General features: G+C 38.2%; 1 protein-coding gene across 2 annotated transcripts in view; it reads left to right on the forward strand.

The window, feature by feature from the left end:
• Positions 1-17,104, forward strand: part of LOC117298813 — a 63,269-nt gene that overhangs the window by 5,384 nt on the left and 40,781 nt on the right. The window lies entirely within an intron of this gene.

Consider the following 17,104-nt stretch of genomic DNA (forward strand, 5'->3'; position numbering starts at 1 on the left):
TTCCTGAAGAGTCGTGGAATTTGGAAACCTACTACTGGGTGCGTTCGTTAAAATTGCTTCCCTGGGTCGACCCCGTCGTGTGGCGTTTTTTCTTTCCAGGACGAACGTGTGCAGATAATTACCCATGTTCGTCCTGGAAAAAAACCCCGCCACACACCGGGGTAGACCCAGGGCAGCTAAACGAACGCACCCATAGTTTTAGCAAATTCGGGAAGTGCCGAGATACCAGCAAAAAACAAAATGTGACCCACTCTGTAAAAATGAGTCACATGTCGCCCAATGCAATATTGAGTTATGGACAGTTTAATGTGGAAAATGTATAATATGTATTTTTTTCTTTTTCTTTTTAAGATCTTTAGTTGCATGGTTGACCTTTAGAACACTTACTTTTAGACAATGAAGCTATGTCCTTGCGGAATATTTCAGTAATCATGCAGGTCTAAAAATACATGTTTTGAAAGTGTTTATTTTTTTTATTGATTGACTTTTTTTTTGCGTTTGGCTGAAAATGACATCTATATCAGTTTATTAAATAATAAAATTGTTTTAATGTTTTGGCTTTACAAACATGCTGGTTGTATTTTCTAAGTTGATCTTTTAAACTGATGTTTATTGTGCTGCCACAAGGCTCCATTTCCGAGGCGTCTGTACTAATACCCTGTTTTATATCCAGTTCAACAAAGTTCTGTCTTAAAGTTGTAGACCTAAAGTCAGTCTAATTGATTAAAACATGGGACAAGATCTCATTCTTTTTCAATTGATTAGACTGAACTTCAGTTTCGTACTTTTCAGACCGGAGGTGACAGCGTTTCACTTTTTGTTTGACTTGTCCTTTTGAAATATGCAACAGTGTAAAATTACACACGACAAACAAGTACTAGTATAGGAATTTTCTCGGTCAAATTCGGCAAATAAGCAGTCAATTTCATTCCCATGCGTTCGAATTGAAGCTGTTTTGCCTCTCCAGTTGTTACTGCGTTTCAAATTCAGAATTCGGTCATTCAATTTCGTTTGCAGTTAAGTCAAATTCCTTTAGCACTCTGTTCAATTTAGCGTATCGTCATTCTTTTTCGTGACACACACGCCTCAAGAAGCGTCTGTGAATTTGAATGCTGCTTTGATGAATTGTTAAATTGAATGATTATTTTGTTAAATCGAATGACGCAACATTACATTTGACTAATCATAAAACGAAATCGAATGACCCTTTTCAGTAGCATTCGATTTCGCGCGAAATAGAATAGCTTGGTGGTTAAATTGGCTGCTCATTTGCCGCAATTGACAGAGAAAACCTATATTATTGTGACTTTGTGCTATTGTATACAAATAAACCAATACAGGATTATTTTCTATACCTTCCGCCCGGGTAGTAGTTTAAAATAAGACAGTTCTTTTCAGAACTGAGAAGTCTTCCGAACAGTCCGATAAATTCACTCCGCGGTAGTAGAACATAAGCCATTATACACGTTCGGTACAGAAAAAAAAAGTTCACAGATTTACAAATAATTTACAGGGTTTACAGAAGGTAATGGTGTAAGACTTCTCTTGAAATATTATTCCATGAAATGCTTTACTTTTTGAGAAAACATTAAAACAATATCAATTCTCGATAGCGAGAATTACGGATTTATTGAAAACACATGTCACTACACGGCGAAACGTGCGGAAACAAGAGTGGGTTTTCCCGTTATTTTTTCCCGACTCCGATGACCGATTGAGCCTAAAATTTCACAGGTTTGTTATTTTATATATAAGTTGTGATACACGAAGTGTGGGACTTGGACAATACTGTTTACCGAAAGTGTTTAATGGCTTTGAGAACAAACTCTACCTGGCAAGTTAGATACACACATGGTGTTTCCGCAAACCAAATATAATTATATTTATACAATAATTTTTGTCCATTTTACAAGCACAGATGATTGTGTTCTGTTGCGGTTCTGGTGCAAGAGAACGTCGCAAACCAACGGGATGTGGGCCTAGCTTGCTAATGATTCAGGGAACACAATTATATGGCTTACCAAGCTTTTGTCCAGCACGTTTGCATGGGACAGAGGTAATCCCCAAACGTACCAATAATTTAACACAATATGTTTATATGAGTTCTTACAAATATTGTCCAATGCCTTTAAAGACACTGGACACTACTGGTAATTGTCAAAGACCAGTCTTCTCACTTGGTGTATCTCAACAAAATATGCACAAAATAACAAACCTGTGAAAATCTGAGCTCAATTGGTCGTCGAAGTTGCGAGATAATAATGGAAGAAAAAACACCCTTGTCACACAGAGTTGTGTGCTTTCAGATGCTTGATGTCGATACCTCAAATTCTAAATCTGAGGTCTCGAAATCAAATTCGTGGAAACTTTCTTCCTTCTTCTCGAAAACTACTTTCTTTCAGAGGGAGCCGTTTCTCACAATGTTTTATACTATCAACAGCTCCCGATTACTCCTCACCAAGAAAGGTTTAGTGCTAATAATTACTTTGAGTTATTACCAATAGTGTCCACTGCCTTTAAAGGAAAAAGGTAAATTTTTATTGAGCGTTGGAGCTTATGCACTTTGAGGTTTAACAATGAGCTACATCATTTATGTACCGTGACTATTGCCCGTATCAAATGGTTTTAATGTTGTTTTATTTATGGCAAAACCTAAGCCATCAACAGTGTTCTAGTACCCTAAATGGACATGCAGGAATGACGATCTCAAACCATTTGGGTAAAGCTATATATGTGTAATAAGCATGAAAAGTTATAGTACGGAAGCCCATTAGCGCCAGTAAAAAACAAATTTCAAATCCGTTATTACGGATTAGCAATCCGTTATTACGCATTCGCAATTTGGACAGGGAACTGTCCGCCGTCTTTTTAGGAATCTTAGATCCCGACGGAGTTAAGTGTAAGGAAGATGCTTCAGAGAAGGTCTTCGTTTATATAACTGTCATAAGAACAATGATTAGAAGACAGTTGTAGTTCCATTAATTCTGGGTGACCCAATGACTTTCTAAGTCCCCAGAGTGAAATAATTAAAAGGATAAAAATCAAACTAACATGGTTAGTTAAATCAAACTAACTTGGTTGGCAAAATTGACATTGATTATATCTGAGTAGTTTTAATAAAATACATCAAGTCGAGTCTCCACCGTGAAGCATTTTTTGTCATGATATATCTACATGTATCCATACCCTTCAAATTTCCGAAAACGCTCGATATTTGCTTAACAGAAAAACTATGATTTCAAGTCCAATAAACCATGATGGAAACATGAACAGCTGTTTTATTATTTTTGTTGTTGAACATTTAACATTTAACATGTAACGTTGCAGAAATCGGTCCCTACAAACAGTACACATTGCCCTGGATTTGGCGAATGTTATGAAGTAAATTTAAATGGTTGGAAAGATGTTTTTAAAGTATAATGTAATGACCGCACACAATGCCATTTGTGTGATTTTCTTTATACTACGTGAAGTAAAACTGTTCGTCATTTTTTGGTGGTGTCAAATCTTTGACTCCACAAAATGGCGGACGCCAGTCGTATAGCTCTCGTCAATCAAACCCCTGCACTCTAGGCTGAGTAACCAGCACATAGCGCCCTCGGGGGATCCTCGAGGGAATCTGTAATAACTGATTGCTAATCCGTAACAACGGATTACTAATCCGTAAAAACGGATTACTAATCCGTAATAACGGATTACTAATCCGTAATAACGAATTACTAATCCGTAATAACGGATTACTAATCCGTAATAACGGATTGCAAATCCGTTATAACGGATTACTAATCCGTAATAACGGACTGCGAATCCGTAATATCCGAGGGCAGCATATCACTACCCACGATGCATTGCACTCTTGATAAGCACATGGAAAAAAAACACATGCAAAATGTTGCCAAACTGTTGAAGCTCGTGTCATCTAGTCAACCTGGTAGAAGTTGTGAGTATTACATGTTTATAATTTATAAATCTTGTAGATTTTATTAGTAAGATTGTTTTCTTCCTCTCTCAATGACAAAATACAGTAATTTGTGATGTAATTTATAGGGCCTACACCAATGAATTTCCAATGTTTGAAACTAATTCCCTTGGTCATGGTCTACAACTCTGCGAAACCCACATGTATAAAAAAAAACAATTGTATTTTTTTTTTCAAGGGCCAACAGTACAAACAGAGAAAATAAAACAAACAAATACTACAGAGACTACAGAGAACAAGCCTGCGTATAATATAACAAACACGCGAAACAAAACAGGTGACTCTAAAGATAAAACAACCTACAAAGGCTCATAAAAGTACAAAAGAAAACGCGTCACAAAAAGAAAAAAAAACACAATTTCTTTTAGGCTTTTACTTGTTGAACCATTTGCCTTTTCTGGCCAATCTGGAAGTAAAATCTGACACAACATCATTGCCGCTTTAACAAAGGAGAGCAATACAAATCTTAACGACTTACAAAGGTTGGCAGTCCGTTTACTATAAATATTTTTTAATGGTATCGATGTTTTATACGATTTACTGGTATTATTCACGCCTTAATAACACACTTCTCTGAACATTTACAACCACTCAAACCGAATTTACAAGTCATCCGTGGCGCACAGCACGAATCGTTTGGAATTGGGTTCGTTCAATCATTAAGCAGAGTGGATAATGAAAGAGTAATTTCAACAGCACCGACTCAACCCAATTTCATGGCTCATGCGTACTACAGCGTTAATCTCCAGTGGATTAAAGCAATCGCACAACATCGGTAAGCAGTATTGTCCAATGGCCCACACTTCGTGCATCACAACTTATATATAAAATAACAAACCTGTAAAAATTAAGGCTCAATCGGTCATCGGAGTCGGGAGAAAATAACGGGAAAAACCCACCCTTGTTTCCGCACGTTTCGTGTTTAAAATAAATCCGTTATAATTCTCAATATCGTGAATTGATATATGTTTTCTCAAAAAGTAAAGCATTTCATGGAATAGTATTTTAAGGGAAGTGTTTCACCATCCGTAAACCCTGTAAGTTATTTGTAGATCTGTGAACTTTTACTTTTCGTTCCGTTCAGAAAGTGTCCAGTGGCATTAATAAATGAGCTTTCCTGCAGTCAAAACATGGTCATGTCAATTTGAAAATGGCGCACTCTCTGTCTACTCGAGTATTCCCATAAACGTATCAATCACCTGTTATAGATGGATTGTAAGCCCTACATGACGTCATTGACCGTCATGCTACCATCTTTGTTTTGGTGATCGTAATCAGTAATTGTTTTGTGTTGAATTGGCCATTTGTTACTGGTTAATGACCGAAACAGACAAATAATTGATTACGACCACCAAAACGCACCTATGTTAAAAAAAAAAAACATGGAAATGTGCACTTGTGTGTATACGCGCTGCGCACGACACAAAACCAATGGTCCCTTCATGACGCGTACACATTTCGTCAAAGATGGCGGACATTATACCGAAGTCTTATATGTAGTGCACGTATCTACCAGCATTAGTATAATAATATGTACTAGCCTGCTTATTATTTGCATATAAAGATGTAGAAAACTCTTAGCAATTCACATGCTTGCCGCCAAAATGCATTTTGCTGTTTTTTTTAGTATAGCTCTTATATAAAGTTACATAACACATATAATAACCTACATTCATCATACAAAGTAACTTAATTTAGCTTTGTTTATATAGCCAAATACTTCAATTGTTTTCATGGTAAATTTTTACGTTTCCTTTTGTCCAAACTATGTTATATTAACACTCGAAGTAGTCCATTAAAACTGAGTAAAATGTCATTCAACACAATCCCCCTTACGAAACCTTGTTGTTATATGCTAGCTCTAAAAGGAATTATAACGCATCCGTACATCATTCATGGGTTTGGGCAAACAGAATCTGTCCATGGATGGTTTCTTGTGTAAATAAAAACTGTTTGATTTGCCTGTTAAATTGAATACTACCATAACATTCTGTTTTGACTGATATTAAATAGAGGAAAATTATGCATCACTTACGGACCCCATTCAGGGAAAATTATGAAAAACAACAAAAGCGTATGAACACAACTTTTGTTCCTTATTTCGTGCGATTGTTTTGAACACCACGAAATAAATTAATCATTTTTGTGTACTCGATATCATTTCTTTGATTCTTTTTAAATGTTCTCCTCGCCACTTGCAAAAGAATGGGTCCTAGTTCACTCACTTGTCATAAACCGAACAATAAAGTTTGACTTCCTAATATTTCCTAACTAACAAATTATCAAACTGCACAATTTCAGTTTGATAATTATTCTTGGTGTTTGTTTTGTTTTGTTGTTGTTGATTTTTTTTCGGGGGGGGGGGGGTAGTTGCATATATAGAGACACTTTTACTCGTTTAGAAGCACTGGGACACTATTGGTGATAACTCAAATTTTTTGTTAGCATAGCAAACTACTTGGTAACAAGCTATGGAGAGCTGTTGATAGTATAAAACATTGTGAAAAACGGCCCCCTCTGAAGTACCGTAGTTTTCGAGAAAGAGGTAATTTCTCTAACAAATTATTAAATACTTCAGATGAAGTATTTTTTGCATACACAGTTTCTCTTGCAAATTGGATCACCAATATTGAGCCAAATTTTCCCCATTTTATTTTATATTTTATACATGTTGAGATACACCAAGTGAGAATACCGGTCTTTGACAATTTCCAAAGGTGTCCAGTGCCTTTAATGTGGACTACGGGTCAACGGTTATTGAAGCGACAGCCAATCTTTCCCGAGTGCGCTAATGAAATAAAGAGCTACCTCTGCCAACACGATCACCGTGGTCAGATGGTTAGACTGCAGGACTTGCAACCACAAGGTTGTGGGTTTGAGATCCCAGCTAACCGCTGATTTCATGACTAGAACAAGTATTGATGTCTAACTCCAATGGTTAGACTAAAATACTTGCAATCACAAGGTTGTGGGTTCGAATCCCCAGCTAACCGCTAATTTCACAATGACTAGAATAAGTGTTGATGTCTAATTCCGATGGTTAGACTGCAGGACTTGCAATCACAAGGTTGTGGGTTCGAATCCCCAGCTCACCGCGGATTTCATGACTAGAGCAAGTATTGATGTCTAACTCCAATGGTTAGACTGCAGGACTTGCAATCACAAGGTTGTGGGTTCATCAAATCCCCAGCTAACCGCTGATTTCAGGACTAGAACCAGTGTTGAGGTCTAATTCCAATTGTTAGACTTAAATACTTGCCGTCACACGGTTGCGGGGTCGAATCCCCCTGTGATAGTTTGCTGAGTTCCCTTGATGGGAAAAAGTTATCGAAACTACAGGGTGTCTAAAAAAACACCTATAATATACACTTTCGAAATGGCTGCCGAATAAACAAAAATGTTTCTAATGTATGGATAGCTTATGGACTCAACTTTCTCATGACACAAAAAAAGTCCGAAAATAATTCATGATTGGGTGAGCTCTGCTCACTTTTGTAAAGGGTATGAAAAGTAGGTTGCGCAGTAATTAGCCTTCCAATTTGTGAGAGGTAAGTCCTTTGGACTTTTCCAAGACAATTTACTCAGACCTTTTGGTGTCATATGAAAGTTAAATCCTAAACCCTTTTCCCCCAGATTCATACATTATTTTGTTGTTCGGCAGCCATTTCAAAAGCGTAGTTTTTTTTGAGACACACGGTAGGCAAAAACCTTTAAAGACACGATTGGTAATTGTCAAAGACCAGTCTTATCACTTGGTGAATCTCAACATATGCATAAAATAACAAACAAGATCAATTGGTTGTCGAATGTGCGAGATAATAATGAAAGAGAAAAAAACCCTTGTCGCACCATGGTCACACGTTGTGTGCTTTCAGATGCTTGATTTCGAGACCTCAAATTCTAAAATCCGAGGTCTCGAAATCAAAGTCGTGGAAAATTACTTCTTTCTCGAAAACTACGTCACTTCAGAGGGAGCTGTTTCTCACAATGTTTTATACTATCATCCTTTCCACATCACTCGTTACCAAGTAAGATTTTTCTAATTTTGCTAATAACTATTTTGAGTAATTACAAATATTACAGGATATATTTAAAGGATGCGCAATCTGGGGAGATGGGGCTCGCCTCCGCACCTCATCTCCGCACATATCCATCAATTAGTTAAGCACTCTGATCAAATAAGCTGTTAAAAAAAAAAAAAAACACTGGCCAGCATTTAATTAATTGCAAAGACCTTCACTTATCGCCAGAGATAAAAATATGGTTCCTATTTAAGGAGACATTAATTACTGATCCGCAAATAATTAAGCTTCTGTTATGTTAGGGCAAATATATAAAATTAAAAAAATGTTGAGCGTCCCCGCCTACTTTCATTTCAGAGCAGCCTCCTTATTTTTTTGTAATTTTATTCGACGATGACTAGAGCAAGCTAGTCGAAACGTTGAGACCATTTTAAGAACTGACTCCGCGGAAGCACAGTTAATCACGATCCTATAAGCAAAAATAGTAGTTCCAGCCTGTTTTCTATACCACCCGCCCGTGTAATAGTTTAAAACAAGCAGGATAGTTCTTTTTAGAACTGAGAAGTCTCCCTAATCTACTCCGCGGTAGTAGAATAAAGCAAGACAGTTTTAAGAACAAACTCTACCTGGCAAGTAGATACTCACATAGTGTTACCGCAAACCAAATATATATATTGATACCTCACCATGCAATGCCTGAATCCGATATTTGAATTTTGTATTAAAAAAAAAGATACATTTTAACGATCTCGGGCGAAACAAATACATTTAGAAAAATAGCCCAGCCAGTTGTCTTAAAAAAATATGTCGGCCGGTCATCTTGAAAAAAAAAACCCAAAAAATCCTCATTGCTTTAAAAAAAGGCAGAACGCTAAACATGTTTTTTTTTGTTCGAAGGGAGGGGCTCATGTCAGTGGAATGTCTATTTCCTGTGCGCTTTGAAAAACCTATTAGGCAACACATAACTGTCAAAGAGGGTAGTTTACCGGACAACCGACTGCTGGAACGGTAAAGGGCGCATTTTACTAAAATACACTGGGTGCGTTCGTTTAGCTTCCCTGGGTCGACCCCGGTGTGCGGCGGTTTTTTTTTCCAGGACGAACGTGGGTAATTATCTGCACACGTTCGTCCTGGAAAAAAAAACCGCCACACACCGGGGTCGACCCAGCGAAGCTAAACTAACGCACCCATAACAAACCACCAAATTTGAAAACTACCGCTCCTCAATACTCTCCCTTCTGATTACACACTGCGTTGTTGGCTTATTCATTACACAACAAACAGCTATAAATGGAAATGAGTTCTTTTGGTTAGCCATTAACTTACGTGCAGCTAAACCTCCTTATTAAACGAGCAATACGTAAACGTGAACGCCAAAAAAATTGTGTTGGCATACGTGAAGCTACCATTTTTTCACGTTAGGTACGTACGTGAATACGTCATACGTAAGCATGAAAAAACCCAAAAGTAAGGACGACAATAGTTACATTTTGACGGCGGATATGTTCAGGGACCTCTCGAACGAGAACGGGACTTGAATCAAGTCTAATCTTAAGATGAATGCTAGTGCTTTGTGTAATCGAGCCCTGGAGCCATAAAGTGACACATAATGTCTATTATAGAGGATTTATAACACTTATATTTGACACTGCGAACGAATTTAATGAATTTTACTCTCTCGGGAAATCTCTGTTGTAACACTGTTTTAAAGGTATACTCGTATTTTGGTTATCATGCTGAGAAAATAATTATATAGGGATGCTTATGTAGGAAGATGTGATAAAGGATTATGCAGGATTTATAACATTTTTCATTGACACTGCGCGCTTCAATTTTAATGAACTTACTGGGGATAACTCTGTTGCATTTAGTATACTCGTCGTTAGGGTCAAGTCAACGTAAATGTTGACGTGTATGGGCATATCTTGTTGGGAAGATACAATACTAAACACAAGTGGATTTTTAAGATGAATATGATGCCTATGATTTGTTGAGAGGAGAGCGGTTACGGTATTTTCATTAAAATTTAAGTGAGTTGACAGGGGGGTATATCAAATTCGTATTTATGGCAGCATTCAAAAACACACCACATAAGTTTCCAAAAATGGGCCTGCAAACTTTCTTTGGAGAATATATGTTTTTCTTTCCATACACCGATGTGTGTTAGCACTGAAATAGGCCTACTCAGTATTTTCCCGAGGCCTGTGAAAAAAAATAAAACTGGCATATACAGCCCGGTTCATACTTCCTGCGAATGCGAATGCGAAGCGAATCTTGACGTCACAAATTCGCAACGAACAATTCGCAGCAGTTGCCCAGCTACTCTACTCCCTTACGAATAATCGCTGCGAAAGGAGGGTGTGACGTCAAATTCGCTTCGCATTCGCATTCGCAGGAAGTATGAACCGGGCTTTACTCGGGTGGGACTCGAACCCACGACCCTTGCTATTCTAGAGCAGTGTCTTACCAAACGAGATTGCTCGGTATAGCCAGAGGCAGCTAGAGGCAGTTGTGTGGACTATGAAAGTTTGTAAATATATTTTTGCCGATTTCTCATCAATGGGGGCACCTCAGACGCATTGATTAATAATACTAATCGATACCATCTTTATACAAGTATCCTCTCGGATTGAATTAAATTCACGTTTTTTTGTGCCATACTGTCAAAAACACAGCACAAACAGAGTGCATATTGTAATAGCGAACAGAGTAGTGTAAGGCTTATTTAAAGGCAGTGGACACTATTAGTAATTACTCAAAATAATTATTGGCATAAAACCTTACTTAGTGACGAGAAATGGGGAGAGGTTGATAATAAAACATTGTGAGAAATGGCTCCCTCTGAAGTGCCATACTTTTAGAAAAAGACGTAATTTTCCATGAATTTGATTTCGAGACCTCAGATTTAGAACTTGAGGTCTTTAAATCAACCATTTAGTCGCACATAACTTCATGTGATAAGGGTGTTTTTTTCTTTCATTATTATCTCGCAAGTTCGATGACCGATTGAGCTCGCTCAAATTTTCACAGGTTTGTTATTTTATGCTTATGTTTAGATACAGTAACTACGAAGGCTAGTCTTTGACAATTACCAATAGTGTCCACTGCCTTTAAATTTGTATTTTTATTATAATTCTCCGGACAATACAATTATAAAAAGCAGTGGCCGTCCATGGAAAGGCAAAAGTCAAACAAATTTTATCAAAAACGATGTGCCTTTCCAGACCTTGCTCATAAAAAGGGTAAACCAGATCATAAACATGTATACATTGCACACTCTAAAATTGTAGTGGTTCAACCGAGAAACAATACCTTTTGGTTCCCCTACACTGATAGAGACATTGTATCAGTTCAGTACTCTTCCATCGAATGGAAAATATACAAAGACACGACAATTTATTATTAAAATAATAAAAACTAACGGCAGATATTCCATCACAATGAGTGTTTACTTTCTTTATCTGAAATCGATAAATTATTTGTTTTGTATTTCCATTTGATATAATTTATTGGACGACTGTGTTTGCTCTGTTTGTAAACTCTTTCCATTTTGTTTAGTATCTGTTTATCTGTTTATGCATTACAATGTATACGTTTCGTAATGATTATTACATGGTTGTACAAACTTTTGGTTTGAAAAGCCTAAAACAGCCTTCGATAGTATAACGCAGTTTGAGAAACATTTGACTTCAAAGTAATGTAAAAGGATATCAGTTTCTGTGCCCCAGAAATTGAATACGAGAACTACCTCTGATGTTCCGTCCTTCGGATGGTACGTAAAGCTGTCGGTCCAGTGTGTTGTATTACGCACGTAAAACGACCCAGTGCTCTTATCGAAAAGAGAAGGGGTTCACCCGGTGATCCTTAATGCTAAGGGTAAGACCTCATAATCTTAACGTAGTCCCACATACCTTGCAGGAAATACTGTATGTTATAGTGCCACTGGGCGTAATTGGGTGACGGATATGTGCGCTAAAGAAGAAGCCACTACATTAATCAGTTAATCGAGGGTCGTTATGGAAACGCTGTCAACATTATTTATGGACAGTGAAAATTCATAAACGGGATCTGCTGTCCATTTCACCAAACTCTTCCTAACTAAAGATTAATCTTAGGACTGTAGTGCCATAGTTTTCGAAAAAGAAGTAATTTTCCACAAATTTGATTTCGAGACCTCAAGTTTAGAACTTGAGGTCTCGAAATCAACTATCTAAACTTCGTGTGACAAGTCGTGTGACAAGGGTATTTTTTCTTTCAATATTATCTCGCAATGATGACCGATGACCGATTGAGCTCAAATTTTCACAGGTTTGTTATTTTAGGCATATGTTGAGATACACCAACTGTGAAGGCTAGTCTTTGACAATTACCAATAGTGTCCACTGCCTTTAAAACATTTTGATTGACAATGTCACAATGACACGAAACACTAAGTGCGTGATAGTTATGATGTTATATAAACAGACACGGGCACGTTAAAAGCATTCAATTAGTTCGGGAGAAGTGAGTGATGCTGACATGCAGTTATAATCGCACTGAGCATTACAATAATTCATTTTTCCCATTGCATTTTTTATTTTTTTGGGGGGAGGCGCGGAGAAACCAAAGTCGACTTTTTGATTTAACTCTATTGTTAACTGATTGTTTAAAGACACTGGACACTATTGGTAATTGTCAACGACCAATCTTAACATATGCATAAAATAACAAACCTGCGTCGAAGTTGCGAGATAATATTGTTGTGTGCTTTCAGATGCTTGATTTCTAGATCACAAAATCTAATGCTGAGGTCTCGAAATCAAACTCGTCGAAAACTACTTCTTTCTCGAAAATTACGTTACTTCAGAGGAGCAGTTTCTCACACTGTTTTATACCATCAACAGCTACCAATTACTCGTGACCAAGTAATCAAATTCGTCAAAAATTACTTCTTTCTCGAAAATTACGTTACTTCAGTGGGAGCCGTTTCTCACACTGTTTTATACCATCAACAGCTACCAATTACTCGTTACCAAGTAAGGTTTTGTGTTTATAATTATTTTGAGTAATTACCAATAGTGTCCACTGCTTTTAACGGTAATCACACAAAATAGTTGATATAATGAGCAATAGAGAGTATAGTAACTAAGGGGAAGGGGGCCCCCATTTGATGTCACTGCTCCCCGTTAAAATTCGTTACTATAATAATGACCAGCATAATGCTAAGTTTTAATTTCAAACCACACATATTATTTGTTGTACCTTTGCAATGGACGGTTGTTAGTATTGTCATCAAACCGAGTCGTTATTACTATAAACTTTTGTTAGAACCGGTGTCAGATGCAATTGTGTCCGCCATGCAATACTGTCCGCTCCGGACACTTTTCATATGCAATCGTGTCCGGGGCTATGCAAAACCGTCCGGCGGACATGAACATGACTGTAGATGTATGTGCGCACGTAAGATAGCGAGCGTGCATGCACTGAACCTACGTACGTATATGCAGCATGAATATTCACGTAATATGATTGCAGAGATACCCAACGGCCGAACATTTCCCATGTCATTCATGACATGCACCCTTAGCTTGTCAAACAAAATGGCGAACGTGTTCCGTCTACCAAGGACGTTTAATTTACTACAAGGACGGTTTTGCACGGGACGGACACAACTGCATATGCAGCAGCGTCCGGGCGGAGACGATTGCATATGCAAAACCGTCCGGCGGACATTATTGCACATGCAATAATGTTCTCCGGATAGTATTGCACAGAGGACATAATTGCATGCGACACCGGCGCCCTTTAGAGTTGTTTTACAGAAAGAGAAATCAGATCAGTGAAATTTTCCCCATTTATGTATTTTATTGTTATAACTATTCGTTCATTGAAATATTCATCTCATGTGACCTATAAAAACAAAATTGTTATGTCCAACGAGTTGCCAATGGTCAGTCAACCACTGTGCTGGCTATGACGTCATCAGTGTGAGCATACAGGCACCCCATCACTGTCTCGTCCTGCTTCTATATTAAAAACAAAACAGAGTTTACGAGCAGTTATTGCTGTAATGATCTTGAAGTTGCATAACGACTCTTTTAAAAGCAGTGGACACTATTGGCAATTAGTCTAAATATTTATTAGCATAAAACCTTACTTAGTGTCCACCACTTTAAGCATTCATACAAATTCGTAACATATTGGTACGGACAGGTCGAGGGGTGACCGAGGGCGAACGTAAAAATATTCACTATCAATTCGCAAACTTTGGGCGAATTCACCGCGAATTTCAAATATCCATATTCGCAAGAATATTCGCCCAAATGTGAGAGTAGCATAATGGGGAAAGGTTGTTAGTATAAAACATTGTGAGAATTGGCTCCCTTTGAAATGAGGTAGTTTTCGAGAAAGAAGTAATTTTCCACGAATTTGATTTCGAGATCTCAGATTTAGAAATTGAGGTCTCGAAATCAAGCATCTGAATGCACACAACTTCGTGTGACATGGGTGTTTTTTTTCTTTTATACCTATCTCGCAACGTCAACGGCCAGTTGAGCTCAAATTTTAATAGGTTTGTTATTTTATGCATATGTTGAGATACACCAAGTGAAGAGACTTATCTTTATTAATTACCAATAGTGTCCATTGTCTTTAATGACCAGCAGCTGATTTCACGAAACGCTAGGATTAATACTGTCTCGAGTTACGACGAGTAACTAGTTATAACTTATGACTAATCTTACAGGTTGAAATATAACAGTGCAAGGCTGGGACTCATCCTAAGTCCCAATATTAATCCTAAGTTAGGAAGAGTTTGGTGAAATCGACGGCAGTAACATTAACTCCATAGTATAGACTGTGGGTGGTTATAATTAGTTTCTTACAGACATTGTGATCTGCACGTATTGCTGACATACTATTGTGATATTATAAATTATATTAAACATACCAGGAAAAAAAAAAACCATGAAGGTATGCCACACCGACGGTAATTCTTATTAAAGGCGCTGGACACCTTTGGTATTTGTCACACATGCACACAATAACCAAAAAAAATCTGTTTGAGCATTAGGTTGGAGGCTATGTTTGTATGTGTTTGTGTATGTAGTAGCACAGTAATTAAAAGTAGATTTAAGTAATCAATAAAGCGTAATAATTACATTATTAGGAATGTAATTGCCGTATACTGATTACACGTTGGCCCAAGGTTGTGCCAATATTGCATGAGTCAGCATCCTGCCAACGTAGGATCATTTTGTTATCAGTTTAGTCGTGGAGACATTGGGTGAAAGTCGGAATTCGGTCTTGAAAACATTGGCAGAGCATTTGGAAAAGTCTTTCGTTTGCGCCGACGGATGGTTCTGCGACGGTAGTTATAACTTTTGGCGTCATCTGCGCATTCGTCGGCTTTGAGTACGGTCGTCCCTTGATTTCTACGACAGTACCTACCTGGGATGATTCTGTGTTTTGCTTAAAGGATTTGGGTACCTTTTCAAAATGTCCATAGATTTACATTAAACTTACAGGGTTTGAAGATAATGATAGTGGAAAGCTTCCCTTCAAATATTACTTACTGAGGTGCTTTAGTTTTTGAGAAATGAGTAAAACAATGTCATGAAAATACCTTTATAAATGATTAAAATAATTTTCGTCTCATGAGACGAAAATTATTTTCATGATATTGTTTTACTCACTTCCCAAAAACTACAGCACCTCAGCACGTCATATTTTTAGGGAAGCTTTCTACTATCATTACTTCAACTGTGTAAGTTTAGTGTAAATCTGTGGACATTGTGTTTTTTGTCCTACAAAAGTTACACAGACCCTTTAAAACCGACGTTTGGTGGTTCAACCTATTGATAAACATTCATCATTTTGACCTACGACCCTTATTTTGACGCACTGCCGATTTTGCACATTCGCAGTCGGCATACCCAATTCGCCTGGTCACGTTATCAACTCAAAGCAGATCTGCATCGTCCTGAAAAATCGAAATGGGTTGTCCAAGGAATGGATACTCGATACAACGGTTGGTCAATTTTCACCGTCGCCGAACCATCCGTCGTTCATAGCGAAAACTCTCTAATGACGACGTCACAAAAGGACCAATATATAGGGTTTCGTTGGCGTACGTTTAGCGCAGCGATGGACGACTTTTATTGCCTGTGACGTCATCACTCTTTGCACACGTATGACGTTTTACACAATCTGGTTAAGCGTTAAGGTTTTCTCGACACGAGTAGAAGCGGCGCATACATGTAAGTGTAAGTAAAAACGAATAGTAAAACTTTTCTTCTTTAAAGAAGATAAAAAACCAATTTACCAACAAACAGATGTTGTATGATACTTTATAATTCATTTCAGGTTGGAATTTTTTGGGATGTGTTAGTTTTGGTTGTCTGTTTGGCCATTTTTAATATTGTGCTATCTCTGTAGATCTGTAATGTAACCGGGTAGTCATCGAAAACCGCACCACCTGCATCAGAACGGTAACGCGTACATACAACCAAAAGTAGTAAACTCTAACCGTGCGCCAACGAAACCTCGCTATTGTTTCTGTCGGTACGCGGTCGGGCTAAAATCCACCCGACAGACCTTGCCGATATGTGGAGCCGACAGTGGCGGCCTTCGCGTAAAGGTCCCCGTTTATCGACACCTTTGCAACGAGCATTGTCGACTCAAGCCCTACGTAGGGCTGACGTCGGTGTGTTTACATGGGTTGGGACTGTGCTCTCAAATCAAGAAAAGATTGCACTTAGCGTCATCGTCCGCCATATTTGATAACAAATGTGTACGCGTGCAAGGCTATCACTGGCTAAGTGCGTAGCGCGTACACGGACGTATGCACGTTTGCATTGTTTATCAACAAATATGGCGGTTGATGACGCTTAGTGAAGTCTGATATTAGACTTGTAGACCAGTCGTTAATGGTCTGTCGCGCTATACTGCTCTCGCTAGATCACTGCTCTTGCTCGAAGCAGCTGGCCGCAGACGGGGAGCTTGCACGGCACGAGAGCAGTCGTCTCGCGGGGGCACAGCAGCCTCGTGAGAATATCGCCAGCGTCGCGGGAATCGCGGAGAATGTCAGAACGCTATCACCGCGACAGACATTTAACGACTTGTT

The sequence above is a fragment of the Asterias rubens genome, chromosome 13 (assembly GCF_902459465.1).
Source record: "Asterias rubens chromosome 13, eAstRub1.3, whole genome shotgun sequence".
NCBI classification, from domain to species: Eukaryota; Metazoa; Echinodermata; class Asteroidea; order Forcipulatida; family Asteriidae; genus Asterias; species Asterias rubens.